Source organism: Sapajus apella, unplaced genomic scaffold (genome assembly GCF_009761245.1).
Source record: "Sapajus apella isolate SASKATOON/1434 unplaced genomic scaffold, GSC_monkey_1.0 scaffold6, whole genome shotgun sequence".
NCBI classification, from domain to species: Eukaryota; Metazoa; Chordata; class Mammalia; order Primates; family Cebidae; genus Sapajus; species Sapajus apella.
In genome coordinates, this window is record NW_022436946.1 from 72,541,026 (window position 1) to 72,561,395 (window position 20,370).

At 36.9% G+C, this 20,370-nt stretch overlaps 1 protein-coding gene across 2 annotated transcripts in view; it reads left to right on the forward strand.

The window, feature by feature from the left end:
- IMPG1 (interphotoreceptor matrix proteoglycan 1) overlaps window positions 1-20,370 on the forward strand; it is a 147,202-nt gene that overhangs the window by 96,628 nt on the left and 30,204 nt on the right. The gene's annotated exons all lie outside the window — the stretch shown is intronic.

A 20,370-nucleotide genomic window follows, 5' to 3' on the forward strand; every position in this document is an offset into this window, starting at 1 on the left:
ACATGTACCCCAGAACCTAAAGTACTATATATATATATATATATATATATATATATATACCTTCAGTGTTTTTGTGATATATTTATGAAAACCTTTTATAAAGTAAAAAATTTTCAAAGTTTTACTAAAATGTTTGCATTATCTTAAAAACAGCTCTTGCTTTGATCTTTGCAGTTCACAGTCAAAATTATTTAAGGCCATTCTCTGAAGGGACTCTCTTGAAGCCAGACTGCATTTCTAACATTCACCAGTCTGATTTCTATAAATGATCACAGCTTGTGGTTCTTCAAAATACAGATAACCACACTTGATAATTTTTGCTTTTTTATATATTTGGCTTTGCTCCTCACCACATCCCTAAAGCAGGCATGGCAGATCTTATCAGCCTCATTTCACAAATGCCGATTCATCAGTTTATGAGAGTTGTTAGGTCTCCCTTTTATGCCTCCCAAAGTACCCTACGTGTCCTCTTTAACAGCACTTAGCATGCTTTCAATTAAATAACATAATGCTCCAAGACTCCAAGTTCCCCGAAGACAAAGGCTAGGTCTGTTGTGTTCATCACTTTGGCCTCAGTAGTGTAGTGAAGTAAATTCTAGAGTCTGATCGTGTGCCCTGATTTGTGTTCAAACCCCAGCCCAACAACTTAAAACCAACCTTGGGCAATTTACTTAACCTTTCTCTGTGCCTTAGTTTTCTATCTATGAAATGGTGATAATAGTACTTATTCATAGGGTTCTTGTGAAGATTGTGTTAACATGTACAAAGCTTAGAATTATGCCTGGTGTGTACCAAGTACTCAAAAAATGAAAGCTGTTATTATAACCTAGTAACATTCCTGACACAAAGTCAACAGGCAATAATCATTGGTTAAATGAATGAATGAGCAAAGAAAAAGCAGAACTGAATCAAATATTCAAATAGTCTAACTCCAATGCCATTTTCCTCTCCTTCTATGCTCTCTTGAATATACAGAAGGATCAATTTTCGGGGAAAAAAGGCAGGGTTGCAGCCAGGCACAGTGGCTGATGCCTATAATCCTGACACTTTGGGAGGCCAAAGTGGAAGGATCACTTGAGGCCAGGAGTTTGAGACCTGGGCAACAGAATAAGACCATGTTTTTACAAAAATAATTTTAAAAGTAGCTAGGCATGGAGGTGTGCCCCTGTAATTCCAGCTACTCTAGAGACTGAGACAGGAGGATCACTGGGGCCCAGGAGGTTGAAGCTGCAGTGAGCCATAATTGTACCACTGCATTCCAGCCTGGGTGAAAGAATGAGACCCTGTCTCAAGAAAGAAAAGAGCAGGATTCCAAAAAAATACTAAACACTGATTCTACTGATTCTCTATAAACGTGATCATTGGATTAAGTTAAAAATTTCTCTTTTCCAGGTTTACTGCTCGAGTCCTTCACTTTAAGCTTCAGTACCTATAAAATAGCCATAAATGCAACTCTAGCAATTGACTTAAGCTGCTATTTTATGCTGGTACATAGTAGATGTTCAATAAATGTTTGAAAAGTGATTGATTTAAAGAATGAAGAATTGATATGTAGATATAATTTGGTAAAGTTAGAATATAAAACAAACGTATAAAAAACAAAATGTATAAGACAATTAAGGAAGGACAGTTTTATTCAGACCATTGAAATAGGGAAACTGTTTATTAATTAGGCATGTCTCAAACAAACAGACTGTGTTTTATAGAGGCAGGTAAACAAGGGAGCTAGGGGAGTCATAAGACATGAATCTTAGGGGAGTCATAAGACAGAGTGGGCAGCAGGTCTTATCTAAGTCATATGAAGAAGGGTACCTTTTGTAATTAGCCCTTCCTTCCCAGAACAAAGAAAGGGAGAGAGGATTTCAGAAAACAAAAAGGCTGGGATGGGTTGTGGGTGGGCGGGAGTGGGTGTTCTTAGTAGCTATTTTCTGATAAAGCTCAGGTAAAGTTCAACATTGTCAGCAACAATTCTTGATAGGAGTGACACTTCCCTATAGAATGCACATATCTTGCATATTGGTTGGGCGGAATGGGGGTAGGTACATTTTAGTTGCTACAGTAATGGGTGGACATTACTAATATGTAGTGGGAAGAGTAATTCTGTAATATGCAGGACAGTACTGCATAACAAAGAATTAATCTGCTTCCAACAAGATTTATATATATAGGTGGACATTCATGAATGTGAAGATAAAAACTACAAATTTTCAAGCTTAGACTTCAACTCGTAGGAAAGTAAAACTTTATAAGAAGGTAAAATTATAGCTGTCATACAATTATACGATGAATAGGTGCCAAAGGTTATATTTAATAAACGAATTAATGAGAAACCAAGTAAGATGTTATGACCAGTTCAAAGGAAAATTCAAACACACAATCAGCAAAAAGAAACAAGGAAATAAATGTACAAGTAGTTAGAAAGCTGGTCAATATCCACAGGGAAATAATCAGTTACATTCCACCTGATGAAAATCCTTCACATTTCTATGGGCAAGAATAATTTGCATTACTATAAGTATTCTACCACTAAGAGGTTGCAAAGAAAATATAGAAGACGGAGGTACCTATGAATCAGATAACCTCGAAGGTCCACTAGATAGGACACGTCAGTCACATTTTTTCCTGACACTCCTTTTTGCACATACATGTAATTTGTAATGTACATTTCTCAAAATGTATATAAACCTGAATTTTCTAGGAATGTAATGAATGTGTAAATTAAGGGGATGTTAAATTTGTTTTGGATTACTAAGAGTTAACTGTCATTTCAGAAAATTACTTCTTTTATGAAAGTGGAGAGATTGATGTTGCCAGTACAATATCTGAATCAGTCTGCATTCATAACTATGGAATCCACAGTGATATTTTTAGATATTAACAGAAAAGTACAAGCATCTAACTACTTTATTATGTCCTGTGTTGTAATGCCTTTGAAGTACATACTATGTTATTACAAATAATTTTCTATTTATTTCTCCTTTGTGTTATAGTTGGAACAATGTATTTACCATTTTGAAAATGTGTGTTAGCTAGGGTATATTCTTAATTAAGCTCATTTCAGGATTATAAGGGAGTTATTTCAAAATATTTGTTATAAGAAGGGGATACTGAGGTGACTGGGTTGGGAAGCCCTGGCATGGAGATTGCCTATTATAACCTAGATTAGGTACATGCAGGTCAGAGTGGTCAAATCCATATTAGAAACTACATTCCTGAATGCACAACTCATGACTGTCTCTTTGCCCTTATTTCTACCCACTCTTCTCCTTATTACCATAAATACAAACATATATCCTGTTCTAAAAGCTTCTCTGTAAATGGGAGGTTGACATCTAACATCCCCATTGAAGATCAGATTACAGATATAGTGTTCATTTCAGCATATTTACAGAAAGTTTAATGTCTTCTTACAAAACAAAGATATGTTTTAAAATAACTTTTCTACGCCAAAGCCAGGTGCTTTATAATATTCTGTTCAAAGCCAGAGTCAGAGACTGGCAGACTCAAAACCCTGTAAAGCTGGGTCTTTTAGAGTTTCTATGTGTATTGGTTATCTATTGCTGCATAGAAAATGACCCCGAAACTTAGTGGCTTAAAGCAACAATGAGCATTTATCTTTCCCAGTTTCTGTAAGTCAGAAATCTAGGAGTGACTTAGTTGGGTAGTTCTGGCTTAGAGTCTCCCAAGAGGTTGTAGTCAAGATGTCAGCCAAGGCTGCAGTGTTCTTTAGATTTGAAAGGGTCTGATGAATTCACTTCCAAGATAACTTATTCATGTAGATAGCAAGTTGGTTAAAAGAAAACCACACTGAGATACCATCTCACGCCACTTAGAATGCGATCATCAAAAAATCTGGAGACAACAGATGCTGGAGAGGATGTGGAGAAATAGGAATACTTTTACACTGTTGGTGGGGGTGTAAATTTGTTCAACCATTGTGGAAGACAGTGTGGGTATTCCTCAAGGATCTAGAAATAGAAATACCATTTGACCTAGCAATCTCATTACTAGGTATATACCCAAAGGTTTATAAATTGTTCTACTATAAAGACAAATGCACACATATGTTCACTGCGGCACTGTTTACAATAGGAAAGACCTGGAACCAACCCAAATCCCCATCAATGATAGACTGGATAAAGAAAATGTGGCACATATACACCATGGAATACTATGCAGCCATACAAAATGATGAGTTCATGTCCTTTTAGGGACATGGATGAATCTGCAAACCATCATTCTCAGCAAGCTGACACAAGAACAGAAAATCAAACACTGCATGTTATCACTCATAGGTGGGTGTTGAACAATGAGAACACATGGACACAGTGAGGAGAGCATCATACACTGTGGTCTGTTGGGGAAGGCTAGGGGAGGGACATCAGGGGTTGGGGAGGCTGAAGAGGGATAACATGGGGAGAAATGCCAGATATAGGTGATGGGGGAATAGAGGCAGCAAACCACCTTGCCATGTGTGTACCTATGCAACAATCCTGCATGATCTGCACATGTACCCCAGAACCTAAACTATAATTTAGAAAAAAAAGAAATTAAAAAAAAAGAAGGCCTCAATCCTTCCTCTTGTCAGCCTCTTCAAATGGCTGCTTGGGTGTCCTCACAACGTCCCAGCTGACTTCCTCTAGAACAATTGATCCAAAAGAGCAAGGTGGAACTGCAAGACCTACTTGGGAGAGAACTTTAACTGATCCCACACACTCTTACTCTGATAGGAAGATTATGACGGTGTCTGGGCCTTTTCTATCAGTAATGTATCCAACCCTGCATTCAGCAACTTCTAAAAGATCTGAGTAGTCCTTTCCCTAGGAGTATAGTTTCTCAAATAAATGACCATAGATTCCTGTGAAGGACATGGGGAAATCACTATGGTATATGCATGTTATAGTATTGTACAGACTGAAGTAATATCTTTTATGACCTTGCCTCAGAAACATACATCATCCCTTTCATAGCATTCTGTGGAAGTCAGCCCAATGCAATTTGGGAAGAGCTATACAGGGACATGAACAACGATCACTAATGATCATCTTAGATGCTTACTACTATACCCTATAATGTTAGAGTGGTTTACACAGTCCCAAATTTATATTTTATTTAACCTTAATCTTTATTATTGTCTCAGGCATATATGAAGTTATTAATAGATAGAAGAATGTGTTGATTATTTTGCTTTGCAAATCAGAGCTGGAAAAACACAACCTTTTCAATAATATTGGAATAAATAATTCAGATGCCATCCAGAATTGAATTTTGATCATACTATTAAAAACTACATCATTTCATGTCAAATCCATGTCACAATTACTTCATTTGTCCCAAAATTTTCATTTCTCTAGAGAAGGCAATCACAAATTGTATTAAGGCCACCAGCAAACCAGGAAAAAACATAAATGGGCTCTTTTCCGAATGCATACTCACACTTTCCTCGTATTGGTTCTGATTCTAGACTGAAAGCAATTAGTAATTATGTTTTTCCAGATGAAGACAGAAAGTAATAAGGTATGATATGGCATTGAGCTCTTTAGTTTTTATATTATGTGAGATAATATGTAAGTCTAATAAGATTTCTCAGATTTAGCATGTTTGTTTAGTGAGGGAAAGTGTAATAAATTAGACTGGAAAATGTACCTTTAGTGCTTTAAGAAATGCAGCATATTTTTTAAAAAGACATTTGTGTTTCATTTTAATGATGACCACTGGTCAAGGCAACACCCATCTATGTAGCCTTGGGCTGCCTCTCTTAATTACCCATTTTAATCACTTAGAAAAGGCATAATTTAAAAAATACTTCAAGGACTTTAAAAAATAACATCAAGTAGGAAGTGCAGAGTATATAATCAGTTGGGAGTTTATAAAATGGCTTGGTGTAAATGGAGAATTTTTTTTAAATATCCTTTGTACAGTGCCTAGAACATAAAGGTGCCAAATAAATAATACTTTATTATCCTATCCTTCTATCCCATCCTCAATTCTGCCTTCCAAGATTCTAAGAGTGGATGTTAAGACCCTAACCTCAAAGAAACATCTAATTAAAATAGGAAGAAAGCAGAATGACGTTTCTCAGGACTTAGAAATTAAATTTCTTAACAGTTTCAGTTTTACTCCAAATATTTTTTAATGTTATTAACAATAATAAAAAGACAGTGGTAAAATATTTTTCTTTTATGGTGGTTCTGCTTAAGACCTTTTCTTAAAACATAGATACATTTGAAATCTCACATTTTTCCCAAATAACCAAGGAGGTTTTGGGTTTTTTTGTTTGTTTGTTTGTTTGTTTGTTTTGAGGCGGAATCTCACTCCAGGCTGGAGTGCAGTTGTGTGATCTGGGCTCATGGCAGCCTCTGCTTCTTGGGTTCAAGTAATTCTCTTGCCTCAACCTCCTGAGTAGTTGGGACTACAGGTGCACACCCCACAACCAGCTAATTTTGTATTTTTAGTAGAGATGGGGTGTCACCATGTTGGCCAGGCTGGTCTCAAACTCCTCACCTCAAGTGATCCTCCCACCTCAGCCTCCCAAAATGCCAGGGTTACAGTCATGAGCCACTGCATCCGGCCTCATAGAACTATTTTTTAATTGACAAATAAAAATTATATATATTTATCACATACATATTTTGAAATATTCCAATTTTCAAAGGCTCATTCATGCTAATAAAATATGCATTATCTCACATACTTGCCATTTTTTTGTGGTGAGAGCATTCAAATTTCACTCTCTTAGCAATTTTCAAAATATAATACGTTGTTATTAAATATCGTCATCACGTTATGTGAGAGACCTCTTGAACTTACTCCTCCTACCTAACTGAAATTTTATATCCTTTGACCCACATCTCCCCAAACCTCAGCCTCTGCCTCTGGCCCCTGGTAGTCATCATTTTACTCTCTACTTGTATGAGTTTGACTTTTATAGATTCCACATATAAGTGAGATCACATGGTATTTGTTGTTGTGTGCCTGGCTTATTTCACTTAACAGTTTCACTCATGTTGTCAAAAATAATAGAATTTTCTTCATTTTTAATCATTCCAATAAGTATATATACCACATTTTCTTTATCTAGTCATCAAAAGATGCACAATTGGTTTGATTTCATATCAGACTGGGTAATTTATAAAGAAAATGAATGTATTGCTTTCAGTTCTAGAGGCTGGAAAGTCCAAGGTCGAGGGTCCTGCATCTGGTGAGGGCCCTTGTGTTGCATCATCTCATGGTGGAAGGCAGAAGAGCAAGAGAGGGTGAGAGCAGGAAAGCAATAAATAATGCTGCCATAAACTTGGATGGGACTGTTGAAGTTTTTAAAAAAAATCTAAAAATAATATTTATGAATAAAACAATATATTGAGAGGATAAATAATAAGGCTTTTTAAAAAATTAGTAGTATTTTCCCTAAAAGCAAAAAACAGTAAATGATGGAGAGAATGCAAAAACTAATACTAATGCTAAAATTTTGCTACTTAGAAATAACAAAAAGATATCTATCATTTTAGATATTTCATAATTTAAGAGATATTTAGCATTTTAAAAGATAAAAGGATAGATACAAGTACCTTTACAAAAATAGAATTTTTCTATATTGGTATTCTAATAAAATTTACTAAATTTAATTTCACTTGACATTAACAGAATAAAACAGGAACTAAAATGACACTAAAGAAATTGCTAGATTTCAGATAAGTATTTTCTTATATCATGAAGTATTTATTCTTAAAAGATCTCTAAAAGAAAAACCACCTAAAATATTAATTTAGTATAATTATTATTTACACTATACATTTTAACAGTAGACAGAATTTTTTTATATGATGCCATGAAAATAAATTATCAGAACACTGGTAGTCTGTCCATCTTCACTCCCCTACATGCCAAGTTTTGGTAATTAGGTGAGTATTTTACCATTGTCAAGGTTTACAAATTTAGAATTGCTTCTACAACTCCCACAGCTTCTTGGACAGATTTTCATATTTAAATACATGTGGATTTCACCCTCGAACCTTCTAGCCCACAGTATCTCCATTCCTGAGTTCTGTTTATTTTTTGGTTGGCTAGAATATACCAGCAGGCAATTGTTTCAAAAAGGGTTAATGGGTTCCATAGCTTCTGAGGGCTCAACTACGTCATAGGACGTGCAGATAGTATATACGCACATGAAAAGATGTTCAGATTGTTATTTATTAGGGAAGTACAAGTTAAAACTGCAATAAGATATCATTCACACTGATCAGAATAGCTAAAATTAAAAAAAAAAAAAAAAAAAAAGTAACACCACCAAATGCTGGAGAATGCATCTGGATCTGGGTCACTTACACATTGCTGGTGGTGGAAATGTAAAATAGTATAGCCTCCCTGTAAAATAGCTTGACAATTTATCCAAAACTTAAACATACAACTACCATGCAAGCTATTTCACTCCTGAGCATTTATGACAGAGAAAGAAAACTTATGCTCACATAAAAACCTGTACATGCATATTTATAGCAGCTTTATTTATAATAAACAAAAACTAGAAACAACCCAGATGTCCTTCAAGGGTAAATGGTTAAACCATCTGTGGTACATCTATGTAATGTAATATTACTCAGCGATAAAAAAAATTTATTGATACACACAATTTGAATGAATCTCCAGTTATACTGAATAAGAAAAGCCAATCCCAAAAACTTAAATACTATATTTTTCCATTTATATAACATCCTTGAAATGACAAAAATTATAGAAATAGAAAACGTATTAGTGGTTGCCAGATGTTACGAAGAATGTGGGTGGGAAAGTGGAGGTGACTGTAAAAGAGCAACATGAGGGAATCCTTGTGATGAGGGAATTGTCTCTAGATTATCAATGCCAACATTGTTTCATAATTATGCTATAGTTTTGTAAGATGTTATTAGGGGTAATGAGTATGAGTACACAAGATCTCTCTATATTATTTTTTCTTTCTATTTTTTATTTATTTTCTTTTTTTTTTAATTTTTTTCTTTCTTTTTTTTTTTTTTTTTTTTTTAAGATGAGCCTCATGGTCACCCAGGCTGGAATGCAGTGGTGCCATCTTGGCTCAGTGCAACCTCCACCTCCAAGGTTCAAGCAATTCTTGTGCCTCAGCCTCCTGAGTAGCTGGGATTACAGGCTTCCACCACCACCACACATGGCTAATTTTTTTTTTTTTTTTTTTTTTTTTCTTTTCACGGAGTTTCGCTCTTGTTGCCCAGGCGGGAGTGCAATGGCGCGATCTCGGCTCACCGCAACCTCCGCCTCCTGGGTTCAGGCAATTCTCCTGCCTCAGCCTCCCGAGTAGCCGGGACTACAGGCACGTGCCACCATGCCCAGCTAATTTTTTGTATTTTTAGTAGAGACGGGGTTTCACCATGTTGACCAGGATGGTCTCGATCTCTTGACCTCGTGATCCGTGAGCCACCGCACCCGGCCTAATTTTTGTATTTTTAGTAGAGAAGAGCTTTCACCATGTTAGCCAGGCTGGTCTGAAACTCCTGACCTTATGATCCACCTGCCTTGACCTCCCAAAGTGCTGGGATTATAAGTATGAGCTACTGTGCCCGGCCTATTTTTTCTTTGTGGAGATAAAATTCACATAACATAAAATTCACCATTTTAATCACTTTAAGTAGACAATTCAGTGGTTTCTAGTATGTTTACAATGTTATGAAGCCCCTCAACACTATCTAATTCCAGAAATCTTTCATCATCCCCAAAAGAAACCCCATAACCAGAAAGCAACCACTCCCCCATTAGCCTTCTCTTCTTGCTTTTGCAGAAGTCTGACGGTCAGACAGAGAGGAGAGTTTAATGCCTAGATATGCATTCTCACGTCCTTACTGAGCATGCATACAGCCCTGGACATTAAAGTGGCCCTCTAGAGTCCCAAAAATATGTCAGAGCTTTTGAAAGTGCTTTTCCCCAAAGCATCATTCCTCAACCTTTCCTCCCAAGTTTCCGGTTAATCTATTGTGTGCCCAGCTGTTATTCATTGGCTCACACTGTAGCAATTAGTGCATTTGCCTGGGTGTTTTTGACAAACTCTCCCCAGGTAACCATTTTAGCATCAGGAGAGTTCCTAGTTAGGAAAGATAAAGGCAAGCCTTTTGAGTTCCTATTCCAGGGAATCGGGTTGAAACAAATAATTGAAACTCCTAGTCAATGAGGTCTATTCCGCTCCCTGGGGTACTGGTACTGGAAATGAGGGTGGTTATTTTTAAGGCTACCACTGAGCTGGGGAGTAGGGGCTAAGAACAGGGTAAGTTAAAAATGCCACAAACTTCACTGTTCTTACTGAGATTCAGCTGTTATTCTTAATTAAGCATTCCCTTGTTTGCTGCAAGCTTTTGGTTAGTTTCCAGAGTTCTGAAAAAGTCAATTATGACACTTTTCACTAGCTTTTTGTTGAAAGGACGGACTTTTGGAGCTTCTAACTCTGCAATTTTCATGGATGTCACTCCTTGTATTATTTCTTATAACTGCATTTGAATCTACAATTATCTCAAAATAAAGTTTAAGTTTTTAGAGTCAAATCATATTTAAGTGTTCTGACAAATACAGCATTTTACTATCTCACACCTCTTTACTGCACAGTCACACTCACCAAAAACGGTACCTTTTAACTCAGCTGTTTTGTCTGGCATTTACTTTTCCCCACATTTTTTAATATGCATTTTTACATCATCATTTCATATATCATTTATTGACTTTGTTTTGTAGGTAAAGATTTAAGTTTCTTACAGTACCATCCCCTTTCTCCCTTCAACCTTCTTAATATGTTGATATATTATTAAATTAATATTTAGTATTTATAGTAAATATTCACAGCTGATCTATCTGCTGTGTTTCCTTTCTGTTTTCCTGGAGTTGATGTTTTTTGTTTGTTTGTTTGTTTTTGAGACAGAGTCTTGCTCTGTCACTCAGGCTGGAGTGCAGTAGGGCCATCTTGGCTCACTGCAGACTCCACCTCCCAGGTTCAAGTGATTCTCCTGCTTCAGCCTCTCAAGTAGCAGGGACTGTAGGCATGCACCACCGCACCCAGCTAATTTTTGTATGTTTAAGTACAGATGGAGTTTCACCATGTTGACCAGGTTGGTCTCAAACTCCTAACCCCAAGTGATTCACCTGCCTCAGACTCCCAAAGTGTTGGGATTACAGGAGTGAGCTACCACACCAGGCCGATTTTTTTTTTTAAAGCTACTTAGTTTTCTTTGTACTTATTACTAATTCTTCTCAGAGTTTCCATTGCAATTTTAGTATACCACCTCTTTCTCTCTGGACTGCTGCTCTTTAGGACTTTTGGATGCTGTCATCTGGGTCTTCCCTTTGCTATCATTCCTGGATTTTCCTTGGCCTTTCTCCCAGTTTGGATTCCTTGATCCCTTCTCCCTCTGGGTTTACTCTCTTGTTCTGCAGAGCATTTCCTCCAGTAATTTTGTCAGGTTAAAAAATTTGGTACACACCTTTTATTTGTCAATTATGCCTTAATGAAGCTGGAAAATAAATTGTTGCTGGGCATGATGGTCGATGCCTCCCAACACTTTGAGAGGCTGAGGCAGGAGGATCACTTGAGCCCAGGAGTTTGAGACCAGCCTGGGTAACACTGGAAGACCCCCGTCTCTACAAAAAGAAAAAAAAAAAGTAACCAGGTGTGGTGACGCATGCATGTGGTCCCAGGTATTCAGGAAGATGAGGTGGAAGGATTGCTTGCGCCAGGGAGTTTGGGGCTTCAGTGAGCCATGATCATGCCACTGCACTCCAGCCTGGGTGACAGAGTGAGAACCTATCTAAAAAAAAAAAAAAAAAAAAAAAGGCAAAGAAATATTTTTAAAATGGGTCCAGTTGCAGAGGGCTTGGTGAAAGACACATTCAATGTACCTGTCTCTTGAGATGAATCCAGTTTTAACTGGTTGCCTTTTACATATGGGTAACTGTGTATTTGAAAGGCCCCCTTTACCATCTTTCTGGAGATTTTCTTTTCCCTGAACTTTTCAGTATCCTGTTTCTTTCTCTTTCTTAGTTTACTAGGTAAACACACTCAGAAAAGGTGCCTGAGAGAAATTTTTAAGATTGTGTGTTTGAAAATGCCTTTAGCCACCCTGACACTTGATTGATGGTATAGAATTCCATTGTGGCCATGCCGTTCTCCCAGCTAACTGCTCCCTGAGCATGACAGACTTCTTTTGGCACTCTCATTTGCATTTGCTGCATGGCTAACCCATCTCCTTCCGGTCTATTCTCAAATATTATATTCTCAATGCAACTCTCTATAAAAGTGGAAACCATGTACTTTCATCCCCTTTTCTGCTTTATTTCCAAAGCACTTATCACCACCTGGAGTTCTATGCAGTTTTCTTTGTTTTTTTGCTGTATTTTGTTTTGTTTTTTATTTTTTGTCTTCCCCCACTAGACAGTAAGCTCTTTGGGGCCAGAAATTTTATCTTTGCTCACTTATATATTTTAGCACCTGGAATAATGCCTGGCACATACTAGGCTATCAATGTCTATCTGTTGAATGAATGGATAATTAACATCTTCTATCTCTACAATGTCCCAAAAAGGAAGATAATAACTTTCTTGTTATTATAAATAAGAATGAAGTTGTTTAATATAAAATTAAGAACTTGCTGGTCATGCCCCTTGAAGATATAAAGGAGTTGATGGAAGCTCTTCTTTTGAGAGTTTTTGACATAAATAAGCAATCTCTTAATGCTTGATGATGTTCAGCATATATATTTGACCCTTTCTAGCAGCATGTTAAATAGCCTTTCATATGTACTTGCTCCTCACACACTGTTCATCTTCTGCTTTGTCTTCTCTTAGCTACTGATGGGGCTTCTGGCATCTGCCACCCACTTACTTCACTTTGGACCTGAGTTCATCTACTTTGGGGTGGACCATATCATTTGTGGCCTTGCCTTTGGACAGACCTCCTACCTAGAAAGTGACCACAATAGCTACTTACTCTACATCTGGCAGCTGGACTTAGAAATATTGCTCCTGCCATGTACACATAGACATAAACACACTCCCCACCTTCATAGACGCTCATACACACTCCAGCATAACAGTTATTTTGAATCTTTTCATTTTGCATCGTTCAGAGTGAGATGAATGGCCTTGGCTTTTAGTGTTTGACTTTCCTATTGTAGGGCAAAAATAAAATGTTAGAGTGGTCTGTGTCACTACCCTAATTTTTTCATATGAATATGAAAACATCATTATTTAAAATACACTTAGTAATAAGGTTTAGATAATATTTTTTCAAAAGGAATTGACTATGGCCTTAGTAGCTTCAATCTCAAAAAGAGTAGGATTCTTTTAAAAGCATGCTAAAAAGAGTAGAAGTCTTTTAAATCATGGTCTTAGCAAGGAAAAATACAAGATATCCAACTAAATTTGAATTTCAGCTAACAAATAATATTTTTTTAGTAAAAGTATGCTCCAAAGAGCATCCTGTATTTTATCAAGCAACCCTACATTTAAGTAGCAAACTGTTTCATAATGAAATAACTTAGTTTGGTTTATTGTAAATGTGAGGGATTAATATTAAGATGTCACAAAAAACATCTCTTTTTGTTTGCTGGTAAGATGGCTGAATAGGAACAGTTCCCAACAAGATCAACACAGAAGGCGGGTGATTACATTACTAACTGAGGTAGTTGGCTCATCTCATTGGGACTGGTTAGACAGTGGGTACAGCTCATGGAGGGCCAGCCAAAGCAGGGTAGGTTTGTTGAACATAAATGACCCGATGGAGCTGAAAAACACAGCATGAGAGCTTTGTGAAGTATACACAAGTTTTAATAGCCAAATCTATCAAGCAGAAGAAAGGATATCAGAGATTGAAGATCAACTGGATGAAATAAAGCATGAAGACAAGATTAGAGAAAAAAGAATGAAAAGGAATGAACGAAACCTCCAAGAAATATGGAAATATGTGAAAAGTCCAAACCTATATTTGATTGGTATACCTGAAAGTGACAGGGAGAATGAAACCAAGTTGGAAAATACTCTCCAGCATAGTATCCAAAAGAACTTCCCCAGCCTAGCAAGACAGGTCAACGTTCAAATTCAGAAAATACAGAGAACATCACAAAGATACTCCTTGAGAAGAGCAACTCCAAGACACATAATCATCTGATTCACCAAGGTAGAAATGAAGAAAAAAATGTTAAGGCAGCCAGAGAGAAAGGTTGGGATACCCAAATAGGGAAGGCCATCAGACTAACAGTGGATCCCCCAGCAGAAACCCTACAAGCCAGAAGAGAGTGGGACCAAATTCAACATTCTTAAGGAAAAGAATTTTCAGCCCAGAATTTCATATACAGCCAAACTAAGCTTCATAAGTGAATGAGAAATAAAATCCTTTACAGACAAGCAAACGCTGAGAGATTTTGTCACCAACAGGCCTGCTTTACCAGAGCTCCTGAAGGAAACGCTAAATATGGAAGGGAAAAACTGCACCAGCCACTGCAAAAACATAACAAATTGTAAAGACCATCAACACTATGAAGAAACTGCATCAACTAATGGGCAAAATAACCATCTATCATCATAATGACAGGATCAAATTCACACATAACAATGTCAACCTCAAATGTAAATGGGCTATGTACCCCAATTAAAAGACACAGACTGGCAAATTGGATAAAGAGTCAAAACCCATTGATGTGCTGTATTCAGGAGCCCTATCTCATGTGCAAAGACATACATAGGCTCAAAATTAAAGGAATATTTACCAAGCAACGGAAAGAAAAGCAAAAAAAAAAAAAAAAAAAAGCAGGGTCTGCAGTCCTAGTCTCTGATAAAACATACTTTAAACCAGCCAAGATCCAAAAGACAAAGAAGGGCATTACATAGTGGTAAAGGGATCAAGGCAACAAGAAGAGCTAATTATTCTAAATATATATGCACCCAATACAGGAGCACCCAGATTCATACAGCAAGTTCTTAGGGACCTACAAAGAGACACAGACTCCCACACAATAATAGTGAGAGACTTTAACACCCCACTGTCAATATTAGACAGATCAACAAGACAGAAAATTAACAAGGATATCCAGACTTGAACTCAGCTTTGGACCAAGCAGACCTAATAGACATCTACAGAACTCTCCACCCTAAATCAACAGAATACACATTCTTCTCAGCACCACATCACATTTGTTCTAAAATTGACCACATAATTGGAAGTAAAACACTGCTCAGCAAACACAAAAGAATGGAAATCATAGCAAACAGTCTCTCAGACCACAGTGCAATCAAATTAGAACTCAAAATTAGAAACTCACTCAAAACCACACAACTACATGGAAACAGAACAACTTGCTCCTGATTGACTACAGGGTAAATAGTGAAATTAAGACAGACAGAAACAAGTTCTTTGAAACCAGTGAGAACAAAGACACAACATACCAGAATTTCTGGGACACAGCTAAAGCAGTGTTTAGAGGGAAATGCATAGCATTAAACGCCCATAGGAGAAAGTGGGAATGATCTAAAATCAACACCATAACATCGCAATTAAAAGAACTAGAGAAGCAAAAGCACACAAATTTAAAAGCTAGCAGAAGACAAGAAATAACTAAGATCAGAGCAGAACTGAAGGAGATAGAGAAACAAAAGAACCTTCAAAAAATCAGTGAATCCAGGAGGTGGTTTGTTTGTTTTTTTTAAGATTAACAAAATAGATAGACCACTAGCCAGACTAATAAAGAAGAAAAGAGAGAAGAATCAAATAGACACAATAAAAAATGATAAAGGGAATATCACCGCTGATCCCACAGAAATACGAACTACCATCAGAGAATACCATAAACAACTATGAAAATGAACTAGAAAATCTAGAAGAAATGGATAAATTCCTGGACACTTACACCCTATTAAGACTAAACCAGGAAGAAGTCGAATCCCTGAATACACCAATAACAAGTTCTGAAACTGAAGCAGTAATAGCCTACAAACCAAAAAAAAGCTGAGGATCAGACAGATTCACAGCTGAATTCTGCCAGATGTACAAAGAGGAGATGGTGCCATTCCTTCTGAAACTATTCCAAACAATAGATAAAGAGGGACTCCTCCCTTACTCATTTTATGAGGTCAGCATCATCCTGATACCAAAACCTGGCAGAGACGCAACAAAAAAAGAAAATTTCAGGCCAATATCCATGATGAAAATAGGTGCAAAACTCCTCAGTAAAATACTGGCAAATGAAATCTAGCAGCACATCAAAAAGTTTATCCACCACCACCAAGTCAGCTTCATCACTAGGATGCAAGTCTAGTTCAACATATGCAAATCAATAAACATAATCCATCACATAAACAGAACCAATGACAAACACCATGATTATCTCAAAAGATGCAAAAAAAGGCCTTTGATAAAATTCAACACGCTTCATGCTAAAAATTCTCAATCATCTAGGTATTGATGGAATGTATCTCCAAATAATATGAGCTATTTATGAAAAATCCACAGCCAGTATCATACTGAATGGGCAAAAGTTGGAGGCATTCCCTCTGAAAACCAGCCCAAGAAAAGGATGCCCTCTCTCACCACTCCTGTTCAACATAATGTTGGAAGTTCTGGCCACTGCAATCAGGCAAGAGAAAGAAATAAAGGGTATTCAAATAGGAAGAGAGGAAGTCAAATTGTCTCTGTTTGCAGGTGACATGATTGTATAATTAGAAAACTCCATCATCTCAGCCCAAAATCTCTTTAAGCTTATAAGCAACTTAAGCAAAACTCAGAATACAAAATCAATGTGCAAAAATCACAAGCATTCCTATACACCTATAATAGACGAATGGAGAGCCAAATCATGAGGGAACTCCCATTCACAAATGCTACAAAGAATAAAATACCTAGGAATACAACAGACAAGGGATGTCAAGGACATCTTCAAGGAGAACTACAAATCACTGCTCAAGGAAATAAGAGAGGACACAAACAAATAGAAAAACATTCCACGCTCATGGTTAAGAAGAATCAATATCATGAAAATGGCTATTCTGCCCAAAGTAACTTACAGATTCAATCCTATCCCCATCAAGCTACCATTGACTTTCTTCACAGATTTAGAAAAAACTTTTTAAAATTTTATATGGAACCAAAAAAGAGCCCATATAGCAAAGACAATCCTAATCAAAAAAAAAAAAAAAAAAAAAGCTGGAGGCATCATCCTACCTGACTTCAAACTATACTACAGGCTACAGTAACCAAAGCAGCATGGCAGTGGTACCAAAACAGATATATAGACCAATGGAACAGAACAGAGGCCTCAGAAATAACACCACACATCTACAACCATTTGATCTTTGACAAACCTGATCGAAAAAAGCAATGGGGGAAAAATTCTCTATTTAATAAGTGGTATTGGGAAAGTGGCTAGCCATATGCAGAAAGCTGAAACTTGACCCCTTCCTTACACCTTAAACAAAAATTAACTCAAGATGAATTAAAGACTTAAATGTAAGACCAAAAGCCATAAAAACTCTAGAGGAAAACCTAGGCAGGCCATAGGCAAGATGGGCAAAGACTTCACTAAAACACTAAAAGCAATGGCAACGAAAGCCAAAATTGACAAATGGTATCTAATTAAAACAAAAAGCTTCTGCACAGCAAAAGAAACTATAATCAAAGTGAATAGGCAACCTACAGAATGGGAGAAAATATTTGCAATCTATCCATCTGACAAAGGGCTAATAGAATCTACAAGGAACTTAAACAAATTTACAAGAAAAAAACTCATCAAAAAATGGGCAAAGGATATGAACAGACATTTCTCAAAAGAAGACATTTATGTGGCCAACAAACATATGAAGAAAAGCTCATCATCACTGGTCATTACAGAAATGCAAATCAAAACCACATTGAGATAGCATCTCACACCAGTTAGAATGGTGATCATTAAAAAGTGAGGAAAAAACAGGTGCTGGAGAGGCTGTGGAGAAATAGGAATGCTTTTACACTGTTGGTGGAAGTATAAATTAGTTCAACCATTGTGGAATACAGTGTGGCAATTCCTCAAGGATCTAGAATGAGAAATACCATTTGACCCAGCAATCCCATTGCTGGGTATAGACCCAAAGGATTATAAGTCATTCTACTATAAAGTCACATGAACATGTGTGTTTATTGCAGCACTATTCACAATAGCAAAGACTTGGAACCAATCCAAATGCCCATCAATGATAGACTGGATAAATAAAAGGTGAGACACATACACCATGGAACACTATGCAGCCATAAAAAAGCATAAGTTCATGTCCTTTGCAAGGACATGGATGAAGCTGGAAACCATTATTCTCAGCAAACTAACACAGAGACGGAAAACTAAACACCGCCTGTTCTCACTCATAGGTGGGTGTTGAACAATGAGAACACATGGACACATGGAGGGAAACATCACACACCAAGGCCTGTTGTGGGGCTGAATGGTTAGGGGAGGGATGGCATTAGGAGAAATGCCTAATATAGATGACCAGTTGATGGGTGTAGCAAATCACCATGGCATGTGTATACCTATGTAACAAACCTGCACGTTCTGCACATGTATCTCAGTACTCAGAGTATTAAAAAAAAAAAGTCACAAAGGGAAATGGTCAGAATTTTTGTTGATTGATGACATAATGCAGCGGCCTATTTTAAGCAGGTTAAAGTCTATGTAGTAAGAAGGTGTGAGTAATAAAGTGCTGGCAAAGTAGCAAAGTGAAGCCATCTATCATTGTGCTTCTTGCCAAATCTCATCACGTGCAGGAGCAGAGGTCACGTCATAGTAACACAGAATCAAATGCATTTCCCATGGCACAAAAAAAGTCAAATCAAATCACAGATAGCACTTGAGGCCTTTCAATTTATCATTCTACATCTGTTCATGGATAACTTAGTCAACTCAGATTGCCATAATGAAATATCATAGACTGGTTGTCTTAAACAACAGAAATTTATTTATCACAGTTCTCCTGGCCAGGAAATGCAAGATGAAGGTGCTATTACTGACAAGGGCTCTCCTCCTGGTTTGGGGTTTGTTGCCTTCTTGCTATATCCTCCCATGGCAGAAAGAGGGATCATCACTCTTAAGTCTCTTCTTATAAAAGCACTAATTTTATTCATGAGGACTCCACCCTCATGACCTAATTACCTCCCAAAGACCCCTGTCCAAATATTATCACGTTGGGGATTAGAGCACAAACATACGAGTTTTGCATGGACGCAAACATTCGACCCACAGCAATGGAGATTTTCATAAAACTTTAAGTGTATCTCCAGAGAGATCTTAGATATTGGGAAATATTATTCCTCACAAGTGAGTGAATTATGAGTAGACACACGTAGATACCCTCTTCAGGTGAGAGGAAAAAGTGTGCTTCTCTGATACCTGGCATAACTCACCAACAGACAGGTTTTATTTTAAGAAAGTAATAAAACTAATATGATGCCAACTTTCAGAGCTGTTTATCACTTGGAGTTTCAGTTTTGGTAATTTCAGCGTAGCAAATTAGCTGACTGAGAGTCCAAAGATTATATCTGCATCCAGACAGTCCATTTATCATGCTTAGCATTTGGATTTCAACAGAGCTTTCCTGCATATTCACCAAAAGACCATTGAAAAAATCATAAAAAGCTTCTTGTTTTGTTCACTTAATGCCTTAAATATCATCAGTGGCTCTGGATTTGGGTTTATTGGAATGTTTTAATAATTCACCAATCTGTTTATCTGAAAGTTGCCATCACTTTCTTAGTTTAGAAATACTTACTAATTTTAATTTTGTACTAAAAAGGGGTAGATTTTAGTAGTTCAATGTGTATTTACCCAAGATAGCAATGCAAAGTGGTAGGAGAAATTGTCAAGAGTATAATAATGTAACCGTGGCAAAGGCTTTTTTATTTTATTAGTATTAGTATTAGTATTATTGTTTAGATACAGAGTCTTGCTCTGTCGCCCAGGCTGGAATACAATGGCATGATCTTTGCTCACTGCAACCTCTGCCTCCCAAGTTCTCAGGCCTCAGCCACCTGAGTAGCTAAAATTATAGACGTCTACTACCACACCCACCTCATTGAAAGGTTTTATAAATATTAATAAATATTTAGCAAGTTGTATGGTCAACATAACATTCAAATTATATATGTTCACCCATACCTTTATATTCCTAGTACCATTTTGACAAGTAAGTCAATTAGATTACCCAATTTTGGAAAAGCATGATTTAAATTTTAAGTGGTAAAAGTACCGAAATATCATTATTATAACCAAAAAAAAAAAAAATCCAGTTGCATAAAATGCAGACTTGCATTACTGGAAAGTGAATAAAATTTGTGGGCCAAAACTGCACACCTAGTTGTCTCGGAGTTCC